We start from the raw sequence: 17,350 nt of genomic DNA on the forward strand, positions 1-17,350 counted from the left end.
TTCTTTGATTCCTATGCTACACATCGTTCGAAGGAAATAAAATGAAGTATTGTTCTTGTGCAGATTAAATCCATATCTAGTGGGGAAAAACAGATGAACAGATAAACAAGCCATAAGTCACTATGAGGTCAGGTAATTACTAGGCATTGCAAAGTTAATAAAAACATATGGAAGGCCGTAAAGAGATACAGAGGGTGGAGATTATGATAGGTTCAACGGACCTTAAATCAAAAACAGAAGAATATTGGCAATTTCATGTGCATCAACTTTGTATGTTACATTGAGTGCTCAGAAAAGGCCTTTCCTGTGTGGTAAACGTTGAGCAGGTAGAGAACTGAGGGAGAAAGCAACATGCATGTCTTTAGAAAAGCCTTCCAGATGGAAGGAACAAGCACAAAAGGCCAGGAGTCTACAGCAGGCATGGTATATTTTCTAAGAAACCATGTGTGGCTTGAATGGAAAGAGAAAGAAGAGTTGTGAGAAATGATGTCACAGGGGTCACAAAGAAATTAGAGATTTTTCTCCTTCAGAAATCTGGGTTGTTATTCTAACCATTATGAAAAGCCTCTGAGAACTTTTAAGTGGAGATGTGAGACAAGTAGTTACACATTTTAAAATAGTAACTCTGGGTTTTGTGTACAGAACAGACTGTACAAGAGTGGAAGAAGGATCGGGTTGTTAGGCTACTTTAGTGGTCTATGTGAGAGGCGGTGATGGCTCAAATCAGAATGGTATTGGTAAAGACGTAAGAACTATAGGGAAGAAAGATGCATATTATAGGTGGACAGAATTTGTTGCTGAATGGATTGTAGAACATGAGGGAACATCAAGAGTTATAGATGACTCCAAGTTTAGGAGCCTGAGTTAATAAAGGTAACATTGCCTGAATTTGGGAACAGCATTTATGGAGCAAGCTTGGGAGGGAAATTGAGAATCAGAGTTTGCCCATGTTAAGTTTACATGAGTCTTGGGGCACCCGCACTGCTCAGTCAGTTAAGTGTGCAACTCTTGATTTTGGTTCAGGTCATGGTCTCACAAACTGTGAGATAGCCCTGTGTCAGGCTCTACCCTGACACCAAGGAGCCTGATTGGGATTCTCTCTCTCCTCCTTTCTCTGCCCCTCCCTGGCTCATGCCTGCTCTCGCTCACTCTCTCAAAATAAACATTATTTTTTAAAGTTTACATGAGTCTTGAGTTCATGGAAGAAGTCGGAAATGTAGAAATATGGTGAGAGTCCCATTTGTGTAGATAGAATTTAAAGTTACTGGCTTGGGTGAGTGAGCCTGAGAGGGGAGTCTTAATAGAGAAGAGGACAGCCTTAGGGCCATACCACAGAGAGAGACAGAAAGATAAGGATTAGGTAGCCAAGACTGTTTCATGAAAAACCAGAGGAGGAGGAAGGTGATGAGATGCTAACTTGCTCAAGGATAACAGTATGTATCATTTCATATTTTTCTCTGAACTCTTGAAATCTTTAGGTATCTATAGGCATCAATATACATTAAGAATTTCCTTGCCCATTTAAGAAAGTGAGGAATCTTAAATTCGAGGAATAATTTATAAAAATTATGCATTTATGTATTGAAACACAACTCTAAGCAGAAGTTATGCAATAGGCATGCATACGTAACATATAGAATAGAGTGGCACAAAGGAGCGAGACGTCAGCCCATTACACTACACTTCGAATCAATCTAATTGGTTTCTTTTCATCCACGTGATTTGTCCTTGTTTTATTCTCTGTCCCCACCATAATATCTGATAGGAGAAATTATCTTTATTTGGGGTTCCTCCCATCCCCTCTCTTTTTATATAAACTTAAATGCAGTTTACCTAAATGCAGTTAACTCACTCCAAGTCTATCAGTTAACAAACATGCTTCAAAATAGGTAAGCTGAAACTGGTCTTTTCTCTACATTTTTCTCTGTGTTAATTAACCATGCATTTCACCCTATGTGACTTGATATTCATGACATGTAATAACACAAGAAAATTACTTAATGGCTAGCATCATGATGCTGAAGTTGAAAGAAAGAATTAAAAACAGAATCCTGAGAAATGATTCCTAATCACTTGGTTTGGAAGGCAAGCCCTTTAGGTGATACTCAAAGTTCTCTTACGTGATTTGTGTAATAACAGTGATGCCTCATGGTTGTCATACACTGTTTTGTTTTCACAATGCCATGATGACGTGGTCAAAGAAAGAGAAGTATGATAGGAGACCCAAATAAGAGGCATTGTTTTCCCTTAGGCTAGCTACATGATCTTGTTTACCTGAGAAACTTAACAGCTCTAGGACTCTGTTTTCTTAACTATAAAAAGGAAGAAAATGAAACAGGATTATATTAGCCCTAAAATTTTATGGAAGGGTACGTAAAAATGGTAGACACTAAAATACAGCATTTTAGCACTAAAATACAGTTTTTATAGCATTTACTAAATGAATTTGTATTTCAGGCATATGTCATGACCCATGCATATCTAATTTCATGTAATAATGAGCTAAACCTCAGTAAGGTTCTACTTAAATTTGATCAGAAAAAGCATGACTTCTTTCTAGTGAGGTATTTATTTCTGGGTGGTAGGTCACTGCTTACAGTAGCCTTTGCAGATCCCATAATGAAGTGTCTTGCAGCCTTTCTTGAAACAGCCAGTTTTGTTTTTATGCTTCTAATTTATAAAGCATACAAAGTACAGGTGAGTTCATTTCAATATGTTTTGTTATTGAGAATATAATAGGCTTCCCTTCCACATAGGAGGCTCTGAGAAAAGCCATTAAAGGACTGTACTAACTTCATGATAATGCAAGTAATCCATGAAGCAAAATAAAAGAAATAGAAAAACTGCATACATTTAAGTGATTCAAGTATATACTCATGTCCCCTTGAAATATTGGACAAGTTTTAACTGAGTTGTTTTGGTTTTATTTCTCACTACTAGAAAAATCTCGTTAAAATGTCAGACAATTGTCTTACATGAAACAAGAAAACAGGGAGCATGAAAAGATATACTTAAAATTAACTCAGCAGTAACAATGCCTAAAAAATATCAGCTGGTGCTCATGAACCAGTAAGGGTTAAAGTATCATTTAGAAGCAATGATTTTATTTTTCAGGTTATGAAGAACGGGGATGTTTTGTAGGGTTTACCACCAGTCTGGCTCTCTCCAGACAGAATCTTTCTATCAAAACTACACTAACGTGGGTGCCTGGCTGGCTCAGTTGGTACAGCATGCGATTCTTGATGTCATATTTATAAGTTTAAGGCCCACATGGGGTATAGAGATTCTTAAAGGAATAAAATCTAAAAAAAAATCTAAAAAAGATAAAAGTTATTTACAAACATTAGACATGTATACAAAATAAGTGACTTAATTATTTTTAAATGTAAATTAATTTCTTAAAATAGGGGGTGCCTGGGTGGCTCAGTCAGTTAAGCATTGAGTTTTTTTTTTTTTAATTTTTTATGTTTGTTTGAGACAGAGAGAGAGAGAGAGAGAGAGAGAGAGAGAGAGAGAGAGACAGAGAGAAAATCCCAAGCTGTGCTGACAGCACAGAGCCCAGTGTGGGACTCAAACTCACAAACTGTGAGACCATGACCTGAGCCAAAAATCAAGGACTTAGCCAAATGAGCCACCCAGGCATCCCAGTTAAGCATCTTGATTTCGGCTCAGGTCATGATCTCATGGTTTGCGAGTTTGAGTCCCACATCTGATCTGGCTCTGCACTGACAGTTCCTGCGGAGGCTGCTTGGGATTCTCTCTCTGCCCCTCCCCACTCATGCACTTGCACGTGCTCTCTCTAGAAATAAAAAAACTTAAAGGTATTTTTTAGATAGAATGGTTCTCCTACATTTTGGAGTTGATTGTAAAATTATATTTGTGACAACTGTAAGAAACAGATACCTAATTCTCAAAGGAGAAGGTTTACCTTTTTAAGGAAACAAAAAGAAAACTCTGATGGAGCAATGATTTACATTATTTTTATCTTACATCCTTCAAGATTGAGTTGGTACCTGGCTATGAATGTATATACACATATATTTATAAGTCATCCATATTCCTGTATTAACACCGTATGCATATTCTAAGTTGCACTCATAGAAAGGTATAGATGAGATTGGAAAAAATTACTTTATAATTTTTTTTTTGCATTTTACTCTCAATTACAATTTTATTTGGGCAACATAATATAATGATACATGATTTATGAAATTTTGAATTTAACTTTTTGTGATAAATCAAATAAAAACCTAATTTTAAGTTCCCAGTTGATTTTGATAGCTGATTTTGACGGTGATCAGAGCTAAAAAGGATAATTGCACAGGTGTACAAATGAAAATGAAAAATGTGCATTTCTCAAAATAGAGTATTTAAAGACTCATTTTCTACATGCTTTATCTATACAACAATATATTTGTTTTGAAAGGAGCCTAACTCTTTTTACTAAGGCTCCTTTGGCTTAGAGGTACATATTGTTCATCTTTAAAAAAAAAAAAAAAGTCCACTTGGCAGCTACTGACAGTGAGTTATCATCACTAAAGATGTCAGCAAATTTGGAAATGTCTCTCTATAAAAGAAAATTAACACCAGTTTAAGTTCAATATGAGATATCCAGTAAACTTCTCAGTGACAGGAAAGCTTTTCAGGGACACCACGTAGTGTATTGCTGATATTGTATGTAATCTATTTTAATTTCTTATTTTTATCAATGTAATCATATAAATTATATAAATTATATTCTAAAACATACTTCAAGTTGTCATTAATGCATTGAAAAGCAAAAACAGAGTAAGACCACCTCTAGTCCTTATTGTACCTTTTGCTATTTCATTAATGAAAGAAATGAAACGTGACAGTCAGACATATGCACCCCATAAGTGTGCTGTAGAGTTGAATATTAAATGTCAGTATTTATTGAATTCTTCATTTGAAATAATGAATATAATTAAAAGTCCTAGTGTTTTCATTCAAGATCCCAATATGGTACCCAGAGGGCATTAATTCTGGGAAATACTATTTTGATGTTCTTGAGATAATTATTTTGATTTTCTATTTTCAAAACAAGATTAAATCAGATTTCAATTTCCATACCATTGACGAGATTCACTCTCCAACCTTAAACAACAATAAAGGAAGATATAGATGTAACATCAAGCATTAGACAGAGGACAGTAATCCCTGGGAGACAAACAAGAAAACACTGGGACCCCTACTCTTGCCTCAGCTTACTGCCCAAAGAACATTTCCAGCCTGTGTATTAAAGGGAAAAACACGTGGAATTCAGTGGATTCCTTCCACAGAATAGATGGAATTGAGTGTCTGAAGAGCCCAGGGGTATTTGAGTGCATTTGATGGCATATAAGAAAAGAGAAAGTTGCATTGAGAACCAGCTCCGGAGTCATGTAGCAGGAACTTCTCCAGTATTCAACAGAGTACTAGTGAGCAAATGTATGCAAAAACAAACAAACAAGCAAACAAAAAACACTACCCAAATCAGGCAAAGAACCAAATTTAAAAGGATTGGAAGGAACAGTACCTGTTATTCACACAAAGCTAAGAGTGCCTATTCCTACCACCCAGACTAAGAGACATCACAATTCGTGGGGCATTGGTTAGATTACTTGCGGTGTCACCATTGGTTGTGAGGATAATGACCTGTGGAATAGTTATTTTCAACAAGGAACTACTTTTCCTCCAACGTACATTTGGCAATTTCTGGAGATGTCTGGTGTCACAACCAGAAGGGGGTTCTATTGGTATATAGTAGGGAGAGGCTAGGGGTCCTAAGTAATCTTCACTGTACAGAAAAACCACCCTCTCCCCCTCCATCAGCCAAATTACCATGACAACAACAAAATCTCATTTGGTCCCACATGTCAATAGTGTTAAGGTCAGGAAACTATGTCCTAGGCTAAACACTACTCAGGTCCTCACAATCAAATCTTAAAGAGATCTGAAGAAATCACAGTATTTCCAAGTGAATCAGTTATGCCCCAGAATGTCAAAGGTATTTGTAAAAATACAAAACTAGCCAGTATCCAACAAGGTAAAATCCACAATATAATTTATACAATTAAGAAATTATCGGGGCGCCTGGGTGGCGCAGTCGGTTAAGCGTCCGACTTCAACCAGGTCACGATCTCACGGTCCGTGAGTTCGAGCCCCGCGTCGGGCTCTGGGCTGATGGCTCAGAGCCTGGAGCCTGTTTCCGATTCTGTGTCTCCCTCTCTCTCTGCCCCTCGCCCGTTCAAGCTCTGCCTCTCTCTGTCCCAAAAATAAAATAAACGTTGAAAAAAAAAAAATTAAAAAAAAAAAAAAAAAAAAAAAGAAATTATCAGCATATAAAGCAGAAAAATGACTCTTAATGAAGAGGATAATTCAAACCAACCCAGAACTGATAGACACATTAGAATTAGCAGCAAGAATTCACACAAGTATTATGACTGTTCCATACATTCGAAAAATTAGTAGAGGTATGGAACTTCTAAAAAAAATAGCAGTATTGAATTGTAGAAATGGAAAGTATATGAAAAACATATTGAATGAGAAAAATACATTAGACATTTTAGAAGATCAATGAAAATACACTGCATTTGGAAGTATGCAAAATGAGACACAAAGAGAAAAAAGAGGAATTAAAAAAAGAATAGAACCTTAATGACCTTGAGCACATCTTCAAATGGTCCCGTTTATTCTGAAGTGGTATTCTCAAAGGAGAGCGAGGAAAGGAAGAAATTTATCTATAAAATATTTTTACATTTTTTAATTATATTTATTTGTAGGTATTTTATTATATTTTATATATAATTTATAAAATATAAGGTATATTTTATAGATATATAAAATTATATAAATATATAATACACAAAATATAAAAAACACTTCAAGTAATAATGGCTGAACATTTTTCAGATTCATAGAAAACTATAAACCCTGATTTCCAGGGAGGCCAATAAATCCCAAGCCCAAAAACTATGAATAAAACTACACCCAAGCACATCATAATCAAATTGTTTAAGAATGAGTGATGAAGAGAAAAATTTCAAAACTAACCAGACAAAACATATATATTTTATAGAGACAAAGATAAAGAAAGATGACAGCATCTTTTCTGGGAAATTATGCACATGAGAAAATAGTGGCATGATAACTTAGTGCTGAAAAATGGTGAACCTAAAATTCTATACCCAATGAAATATATTTCAAAAACAAAGATCAAATACTCTCCCAGACATATGAAAGCTGATTTTATCACTTTTCCCACGGCAAAACCCTATGTGTGATTTTTCAGATCTGACCATAGGCAGTTATCTGGCAGGCTTATTGTGGAAAAGCTGTCTTGTCCACACAAGACCTGTATTGAATTTAAAAAGTTAAGTCAAAATGGATCATAGACCTAAAACTCTATGACTTCTAGAGAACATGTAGGATAAAATCTATGTAACTTTAATTATGTCAAAAAATTGTTAGATACAATATGAAAAGCCTAGTTTATAAAGGCAAAATACTGTTACGCTGAACATTGTCAAATGTAAAGTTCCTGTTTTTGTTTTTTTTTTTTAAGTTTGCTTTTAAAGCTTATTTATTTAGTGAGAGAGAATGGGGGGGGGGGAGAGATCACACATGGGAGTAGAGTCAGGAGCAGAGAGAAAGGAGAGAGAGAATCCCAGGCACACTGAATACTGTCAGCATAGAGCCTGACAACGGGGCTCAATCCCACAAACTGAGATCATCTCCTGAGCTTGAGTCAAGGGTCAGTGGCTTTACCAACTGAGGCACCCAGGCACCTCTGAACTTTCTATTCTTTAAAAGAACGGAAAGATGGGCCACAGAGAGCAAATACCTGCAAATTTTAAACCTGATCAAGGACTTCTATTCAGCATGTATAAAGGTATATTTAAAGGTATATAGATGGCAATTAAGCACAACCACATGAGGCGTATATATGTGCGTATATATACGCACACACACTTGTGTGTATCTATGTATTTTGTATGTTGTTGTGGTACTATATTCTTTTCAGAATTTACTTGAGATAACTTTGATCTTGCTGTGTCCAAGACTGGCCGCCATGGACATTTGCTGTTGCTATCCTGCGTTTCTGCTTACCGATAAACATTCAGGATTACATATACATCAGTTTTACAAAGTTAGAGTTTGCCTTTTTTTTTTTTTCTATTTCTCATTGTTTGTGTTATTTTTAAGGGTAGAAGGAGGAAATGCCCTATTTACTAGCCACTTTGAGACAGGAGATCTCAAAAAGACCTTAAAATTTAAAGGCAATAGGCTTAAGACTAGAAGAACTTAAAGCACAGAATAGTTAACTTCAGGGGTTCAGAAAAGAACAAAAGAATATTAAAGGATATAGGACATAGAATTAAAAGACATTAATTACAGACTTTAAGACTTTTTTTTCACCAGTAGCAAGAACACACATTTTCATATTTCAAATAACCTTATAAATATTTTGGTATTTTATAATCTTTTCTTTTTTTTATTTTAGAGAGAGAGAGAGAGAATGTACAAGTGGGAGAGAGGGGCAGAAGGGAGAGAGAATCCCAGGAAGCCTCCACCCTCAATACAGAGCCTGACACAAGGCTCAAGATCATGAACTGAGCTGAAATCAAGAGTTAGATGTTCAACTGACTGAGACACCAAGGTGCCCTCGTATTTCATAATCTTCTAAACATTTATAAAATATATACCTCCTTCTCCAAACTTTCAACCATTTACCTGGTTCAAAAGATTTAGAAAGATATTCATTTATTCTAACTTCAACTTTTCCTTCCTTCAATATATTCTCTGCCCTTGCAGTCAGAAAATTTAAATTACAATTTTCACTTTATAGATCCTCTGCTAAGGACATTTCAATAACTTCCCATTGTTTATATAATACTGAAAATTATAATATGCAATTCAAAACATCCACTTAAACTATCTTTAAGATCTCCCTTTACTGTTTTCTGACAATGACCTATCTCTACTGCAAAACAGTCACAGGTCCTGGCACACAACATGTTAAGCTTTAATTATGCATTTCTTTATTCCTAGAATCCCTTCAGATGCATTTTTAATATTATTTATTTTTGAGAGAGAAAAAGAGAGAGAGAGCATATGAGCATGGGGAATGGCAAAGAGAGAGAGAAAGAGAGGGAAAGAGACAATCCTAAGCATGCTCCACACCATCAGCTCCCCAATGTACGGGCTCAATCTCACTAACTGAGATCAAGCCCTGAGCCTAAATCAAGAGGAAGATGCTTAACAGACTGAGCCACCCAGCTTGAATATTTTTGTCCCTTTACTAATCCTTTATAATTTCACTCCACTCTGAAAATCTTACCTAAGCGCTCTTCTTTTTACTACTCCATTCCAAGTAGGCCTCGAGGTTAGTAAGCTACTGGTCAAATTACTTGTCAATATTTACATCTTTATAGACACTACATTTTCTGAGTTTGGAACATGTACTTAGAGTTTTCCCCCTGTGCACCTGAACTATAGTAAGCACTCAATTATCTAAAATGTTGTATCTAAACTGTTACAGAAATAAGGTATCGGGCCACATTGATTAGAAGACAAATATACTACTAGAAAAACACAATTTTATCTTATTATGTGATACACATAGAGTGAATTAAGTGAATTCAGGAGGCACATTTGGAGAAACATAAATTTGATGACTGTTACTTGAAATTTAATTTTTGACAGAAGAGAAGATCAGAACTGCTCGTCCACCAATTGAAATACTGAGACAACTGCTAGTGTCACCGCTTTCATCTGTACAAGTTATGGCACCTGAAAATGGGCAATGATGACCCTGGCATACCTTTAATTTGGCTAACATGATAAAGGCAGTTTATATTGTGCTTTCCCAAATAATGAGACAAACAGAGACTTGGGTTACTTGTTAGTAACTTAAGAAGCTATAATCAAACTGCCAACACATAAGAGACTCCTAAAAACTGAGAACAAACTGAGGGTTTATGAGGGGTGGGACGGAGAGGTGGGTGGGTGATGGGTATTGAGGAGAGCACCTGTTGGGATGAGCACTGGGTGTTGCATGGAAACCAATTTGACAATAATTTTCATAAAAAAATTAAAACAAAACAAAACAAAAACAAACAAAAAAAACCAAACTGCAATTCTAGAAAAATATTAATATAGGAGACTTTTTTAACAGTCAGAGGAATTCAATTCACAGTAAAACAGTATGCTTGCAAACGTACATTTTTCTTCTGTTGTACTTGGTGCTCATAGTTAAATAAAAGGAAACTCATGAACTAGGACTGTTCAAGTGATTGCTCTCTTTTGAGGAGCTTAAAAAAAAGGAAAAAAAAAAACAAAAAAGACATCTAAGGAACTAAGCTTACTCTAGAGTTGACGCCAATAAATCAATGAAACCTATACTTAGATTAAGTAAAACAAAGGTCTCAATCCAGACATATACCTTTGATAACATAAGATAGCCTTTTACTTAATTTTCTGTTTATGATCCATGAAAAGCTCTAGATACTAATAACAGAATTTTTGTATTAAGGGAATGTTTTAAGGATTTAATTTTGGTAAATATAGTCTTCAGCTTAATGCTAGCTCAGTAAGCACAAATCATTGATAATGAGTTAGAAAATAATTAATTGCTAACAAAGTGGAACAAATGGGCTTATTTTTATCATTTTTTTTTCTACTAAGAGATAGAGTGGTTTACTGGAAGCTATATTGAGATTGGAAAGACAGCTGGTTTGATAGTTGGAGTGATTCCTGGGTCTGGCACTTACTTTAGTAAATGAAGGTTTTAGGACAAGTTTATTAAAATCCCATTTTCTCTATTGTGCAACTTGAGTATCAATGTCTACCATACTTTTCCCCAAGTTTATATATGTTTTATACATATAAAGAGAATATAAAGTGTTCTATGGTTTCTGTAGTATTTACACAGCCATTGTGCCTCTATATAAAAGGCAAATACCTTAAAATATGCAATAGCTAAAATGTTAGATCAATTTAATACACTTTCAAAAATCAAGATGTGCAACTGAAGATAAATTACGTAGAGTTCTAAAAATTAGGATACAAGAACACAAAGAAATAATCATGGTTCATCAGCACATGTCTAACTATATAACTCAGAATATAACTCAACTATTGACCTTTGGTCAGAAGCCTGTAATTCTCACACTTCATTCTGAAGTAGAATTTATAAATGTCAATAAGCCAATTTTTATTATTAGTCCTTTTGTTCAAATTTAGGCTGGGTCATGGTGATCATAAGTTGTTTCCATCTGGCAGCTGTGTGATGGCCTGTGTGAAATGAGTTTTTCATCAGATTCAAGTTCTAAGTGGACAGATGGCCACAATGAAAAATGACCATGATGTTTGAAACTAATTGATATCCTTTCTGGGGGACTCAGCTGAGAAGCTAGGGACTGAATGGGTGCAGAGACTGAACTGTCTAGCCACCCAGAAGAATGGCTATGTATAAGGAAGCTATCTAAATACGTGACTCTGGAGACAACGGAGAATACAGACAATGGGATCTTCAGTGAGTAAGGTTTGTTGTGTGCATATACGTCACACACACACGCACGCGCACACACACACACGCGCACACACAAATACACCACACACTCACTTGTACTACTATTATAGTGGTAAGTAGTAATAATTTGAAAGGTAACAATTGTATTTCATCTGTCTAAATGGGATTATAATTATCCCATTAAAATACGTTAATTATAATCTATTTTGTCAAATTGTATTTGGACTTCAACATTACAAGTTCTTTAAATATTAAATCATTGTAATTAAATAAACTTTCATTTTTTCTCAGCTGCTTAGTATCCTTGTAAATAAACAGCTAGTTCTGTTGTCAACACTAAGTTCTTAGTTACCTTACAAGACTATCTTCTGCAGTTCCCTACAGACACTAAATCAAATTCAGTGCATAAGACTTCTGTCATCACAATTTTGTCTATCACCATTTATTCCAGAAAATATCTTTTAGTCTGTTTTCCATTTAGCATTAAGGGATTTTTAAGATAACACTAGAAGCTGTTTACATATAACAAATGATTATGGAGCCAAATTTCACATGATGTTTCTGAACAGTAATACTTCTATGCTCCTCAGGAGAACCATTAGATTTAGAAAACTAATTATGACTACCATAACATGTAGCATTTCTGTAACTTAAGGAAAATTCTCTTTTAAAATAGTTTATCTAGGTATGTCCTAACTGAAATGGGTTTAGATACAATCTAGACATACTTATTATTTGTTTTAAATCCTCCATATATTACCCAATGCACTGCTTCTTAAAAGGTGATCGCCTTACAAATATTACTCTTGATAAATTAATGGATTATGATCCATTTTTCATAAAGCTTTTCTTGCTTCCCATATAATTGGAAAATTTTAGCAATATATTAATATCCAATGCCTTATTTCTGTTGCATAAGAGTTTTAGTTTCATTAACACTAAGAAACTTATGTCAATAATTTATAAACATATGCTTATTAACATGTATAAAGTATGGCCATTCCAATATTTCCTGCAGTATTAATAATCTCAGTGCTCTATAACGGAGTACAGTTTCAATTGAGATCAGAATCTTTTCTACTATAAAGAAGTGTTAGGTCTAGTATTACATATTTAAGCTTAAATGTAAACAAATTACATTTTAGTAGCTGCCAAGCCTCCAGTTTCTTCTGTGACATAGGAAAGAAAAATGAGATGATGATGATGATTCTTCATTAAATATTTACTCTGTACTTGACATTACGCTAGATATTTTACATAGACATATTTATTACTAATAAAAAACAAGATACATTTTATCATTACCATTAAAAATGATGGAGATATTGTGTGTATATCCAAAATTAGATGAGTAGAAAAGCCTCCCTTGAACAGGAGCTTATTTTCACTACATAGTACCCTTCCCCTAATTGTAAACAACAACTCTTAAACCTCTATAAGTAAGCTGCCCAAGAATTATTGACAGTTTATCTTCAGTTAGTCACACCACAGCCAAAAAATGCCATTAAAAATTTATGGGAAAATTCTAAAACAGTATCTCTCATGGATATAAATATAAAAACCCTTAACCAAATATTAGCAAATGTAAATCAGGATTTATACACTGCACAGAGTTTACTCCAGGTAAGCCAGACTGGTTCAACTTTTAAAAAATCAATGTCATCCACTACATCAACAAAACAAAGAAAACTCATATGATCTTAATTATTTCAGAAAAAGCACTTGACAAAATATACCATTTCTAACGAAAACTCAGCAAAGTAGGCATATGGGGGACATCCTCAACTTGCTAAAGAACGTCTACAAAACCACAGCTAATTTCATACCTAATGGTGAGAAAATGAACACTTTCCCACTAATCTAGAAAAGACAAGAGTGTGGTCTCTCAGCACTCCTATTGGACATCACACTACAACAGCCAAAACAATACTGAAGAAGTACAATATTGGAGGACTGATACTACCTGTTCCAACAATTACTCTCAGGCTATGTTCATCAAAACAGTCTGGTAACAGTGAAGGAACCAATACATTGATTAAAAAAAAAAATAGAATGCATGGGCCAGAAATAAGCAAGAGAAATATAATAAAGTGATTTTTCACCAATGAACAAAGACAATTCAGTGGAGAAAGAATGCTCTAAAAAATCATGCTGGGAAAAATGGACACCTGCATAGAAAAAAAGGCAATCTAGATTTGGAGCTTGTACCTTACACAAAAATAACTGCAAAATAACTGCAAAATAACACCACCAATGAGGTACTACATATCTATTAGTATAGCCAACATCCAAAACTTGACTACACCAACTACTGTTCAGGATCCAGAGCAACAGGAATTATTCTCTGTATCAGTAACACAAAATGGCAGAGCCACATTGTAAGAGAATTTGTAAGTTGTTTTGCAAATCTCAACACAGCCTTTCCATGTGACCCAGCAATCATACTCTTAGCTAAATTTTAAAACTTGTGCCCATACAAAAACCTGCACATGAATATTTATGTTTTATTCAGAATCAACCAAAACGAAAGTAATTAAGATCCCTTTCAATAGGTGAATGAATAATCAAACATGGTGCGTGCATACAACAGAATATTACTCAGCTATAAAAGTAGTTTTCAGGAAACTAAAAGACATGTATGAATCTTAAGTGTTTATATAAAAAGAGACAATCTGAAAGAGATACATACTGTATGATTATAATTATAGAACATTCTGGAAAATGATCAACTATAGAGATGGTGAACAGATCAGTAGTTGCCCAAGGTTTGGTGCAAATCAGGTGGATTAAATAAATGGAACTCAGGAGTTTTTTGTAAGTGGTGAAAATATTCTATATAGTACTATAATGGTAAAGACAAGCATTAAACGTTTGTCAAAACTCAGAATTTTATAGCACATACAGTAAATTTAAAGCATGTAAATTAATAAAAATATAGTTTGGGGAGGCCAGCAGGATCTCAGGATGGAATACAGAATATGACAAAATAATCTAAATACATTAAAATGTGTGAAATAACTTCACTGAAGGGGATGGTCAAATAAACAGTAATGGAAGTCAATTTCAAAGTGGTCAAAGGCAAATGGGATTATGTACATAGGAACTGTACTCTCACCGATAAAATCCCCAATCCCACAATGGGGATAGAGATTAATAATTATGAAACTATTATACATGTATAATGGAGCTGCATAATTAGGCAAATGAATGCAATACATTGAAAACAAGGTTTTTCACTGTTGGAGTGAACTGCTATACATAGGTGAGGGGAAGAGTTTCGATGAATCCATGTGATAAGGGTTTAGAGAAGGAGAATCTGTAAGAATTCATATTTAGCTTAATATTGATAAGATGGTTACATATAGGAATACTAATAGCTGATCTATACACACAGGTTAAACACAAGTTAGTATATACACATATTTCCTTGCTTTGTCAATTGAGGTACCTTAAACAAAACATTCTAGTAGCCTTGAGTATGTCTATTATCCAGACAGGCTTTTAATACCACTTCCCATTAAGAGGCATGAATGATTCCAGAACTGTAGCAGTAAATATACCAAGTGAGTGTGGAAGATTTTGCAGTACCATAATTTACACAAAAAGCAAAACAAAACCTCTTATTTTTATCTAGGTGCATGAAGGACACAAGCAAATTGAATCCTAATGTTAAATCTAAATGATTTAAGCAATCAAATAAAGTAATATTGAATTATAACTCCAAGTATCATATGCCATTATGATATAAATAACTGAATAAATAAATAACTGATATAAACACATCTTTTTTAAGAATTTTTAAATGTTTATTTATTAATGAGAGACAGAGACAGAGCATGAACACAAGCATGGGAGGGGCAGGGAGAGAGGGAGACACAGAATCCAGAGCAGGCTCCAGGCTCCAAGTGTCAGCACAGAGTCTGATGCGGGGCTCAAACTCACAAACCATGAGATCATGAGATGAGCTGAAGTTGGACACTTAACCAACTGAGCCACCCAGGCACCCCTAAATAACTGATATAAATAACTAAATAACTGGTAGAAAGACAAATGTCCCGTATAAAAGAATTTCAAGTATTCGATGTGGATACTCCACCACACAAAGATGGAGCACTACTCCTCACTCCTTAAGCGTGAGCTATGCAGAGTGACTTCCTTCCAAAGAGTGTAGGATGGAAGAGGAATAGAAAGGAGTAAACCTACTGACGAACACTACCAATGCCAGGTGACTAAGGCTTACATGGATTGTTTTTTGTTTGTTGTTTTGTTTGTTTAAGAGTGAGAGCATGCTGGGAAGAGTGTGACAGAGAGAGAGAGAGAGAGAGAGAGAGAGAGAGAGAGAGAGAATCTTAAGCAGGCTCCATGTGGAACCCAAAGAGTGCTTGATCCCAGGATGTTTAGATCATGTCCTGAGCCAAAATCAAAAGTAGGATGCTCCACGGGGCGCCTGGGTGGCGCAGTTGGTTAAGCGTCCGACTTCAGCCAGGTCACGATCTCGCGGTCCGTGAGTTCGAGCCCCGCGTCAGGCTCTGGGCTGATGGCTCAGAGCCTGGAGCCTGTTTCCGATTCTGTGTCTCCCTCTCTCTCTGCCCCTCCCCCGTTCATGCTCTGTCTCTCTCTGTCCCAAAAATAAATAAATGTTGAAAAAAAACATTTAAAAAAAAAAAAAGTAGGATGCTCCAGTGACTGAGCTGCCCAGGCTCCCCTACGTGGGTAATGTCCCTTGCTATAATGTGAGGAGTACCACAATTCACTCTATGAATATCCTCCAAAAACCTGTGAAAAAAATCCCAATTTAGGAGCATTTTAAAAATATGAATATCTGAAAAATACCTCTCAAAACTCTCAAGGTCATCATAAACAAGGACTGTCAAAGAAACTGTCAAGCCAAGAAGAACCTAAGACGACACAAATAATAAATATAATGTGTTATTCTCAATGGGATGTTGGAACAGATGAAAACATTAGGGAAAAACTAAGAATCTAATGCATCAGGTTTAATAAGATTTATTTATTTTGTACTAGCTGTGACAAGTGTATCAGGCCAAAGTAAGATGTTAAAAATAAGGGGAACTGGATTTAAGTACACAACGACTCTCTATTATCTTTACAGTAACTAGGTAAATCTAAAGATGCTCTATTAAAAAATATTAAAAATAAATGTCAAAATAAGTGTATTGATGCTATTGTTAAGGTTACCAATATGTAGGTGGAAGATATGATTACTAAAGAAACAGTTAAAATATTTAAAGTTTTATCTAACAAAATATATTTCTAATGGATTACAGTGGTTTATGTACACATCCATTTTAGAGAAAAAAAAAAACAAGTGAACAAAAAAGGATATGTATCTAACCTCTGAAATAGAACATAGAACATATCTAAAAATTTAATTGCTCTATTACACTAATAATTTTTTCTACGTTTCTATCACTGTATTATCCACACTTATTTTGTGTTATATACATGTATATTGCTTCAAATAATATAGGAGTTTCAAGATCTGAGAAGGGTATATATTCCAACTTCATGTTCCAGCAGCTAACATAATGCATGGTTTGTTAGTCAAACAATATTTATTGAAATAATGACCAAATGAATAAGAACGGTCTTTATAAGCAAATAGCACTGGAAATGATGTCAAAATCTGATCAGATAGGACTACAGAATAATTTAAATTGTTAGGAATCAATTACCTTTCATTGAAAATGTCCAAAATATATTTTATTATGGCTGCTGCCTTGCAAAAAATCATAGAAGATGGCTTTTAAATGAATACAATCAAACCAACATAATTTTAAAATAGACTGAGATCAA

The sequence above is a fragment of the Puma concolor genome, chromosome A1 (assembly GCF_028749965.1).
Source record: "Puma concolor isolate L17-30 chromosome A1, mPumCon1.1.hap2, whole genome shotgun sequence".
NCBI lineage: Eukaryota > Metazoa > Chordata > Mammalia > Carnivora > Felidae > Puma > Puma concolor.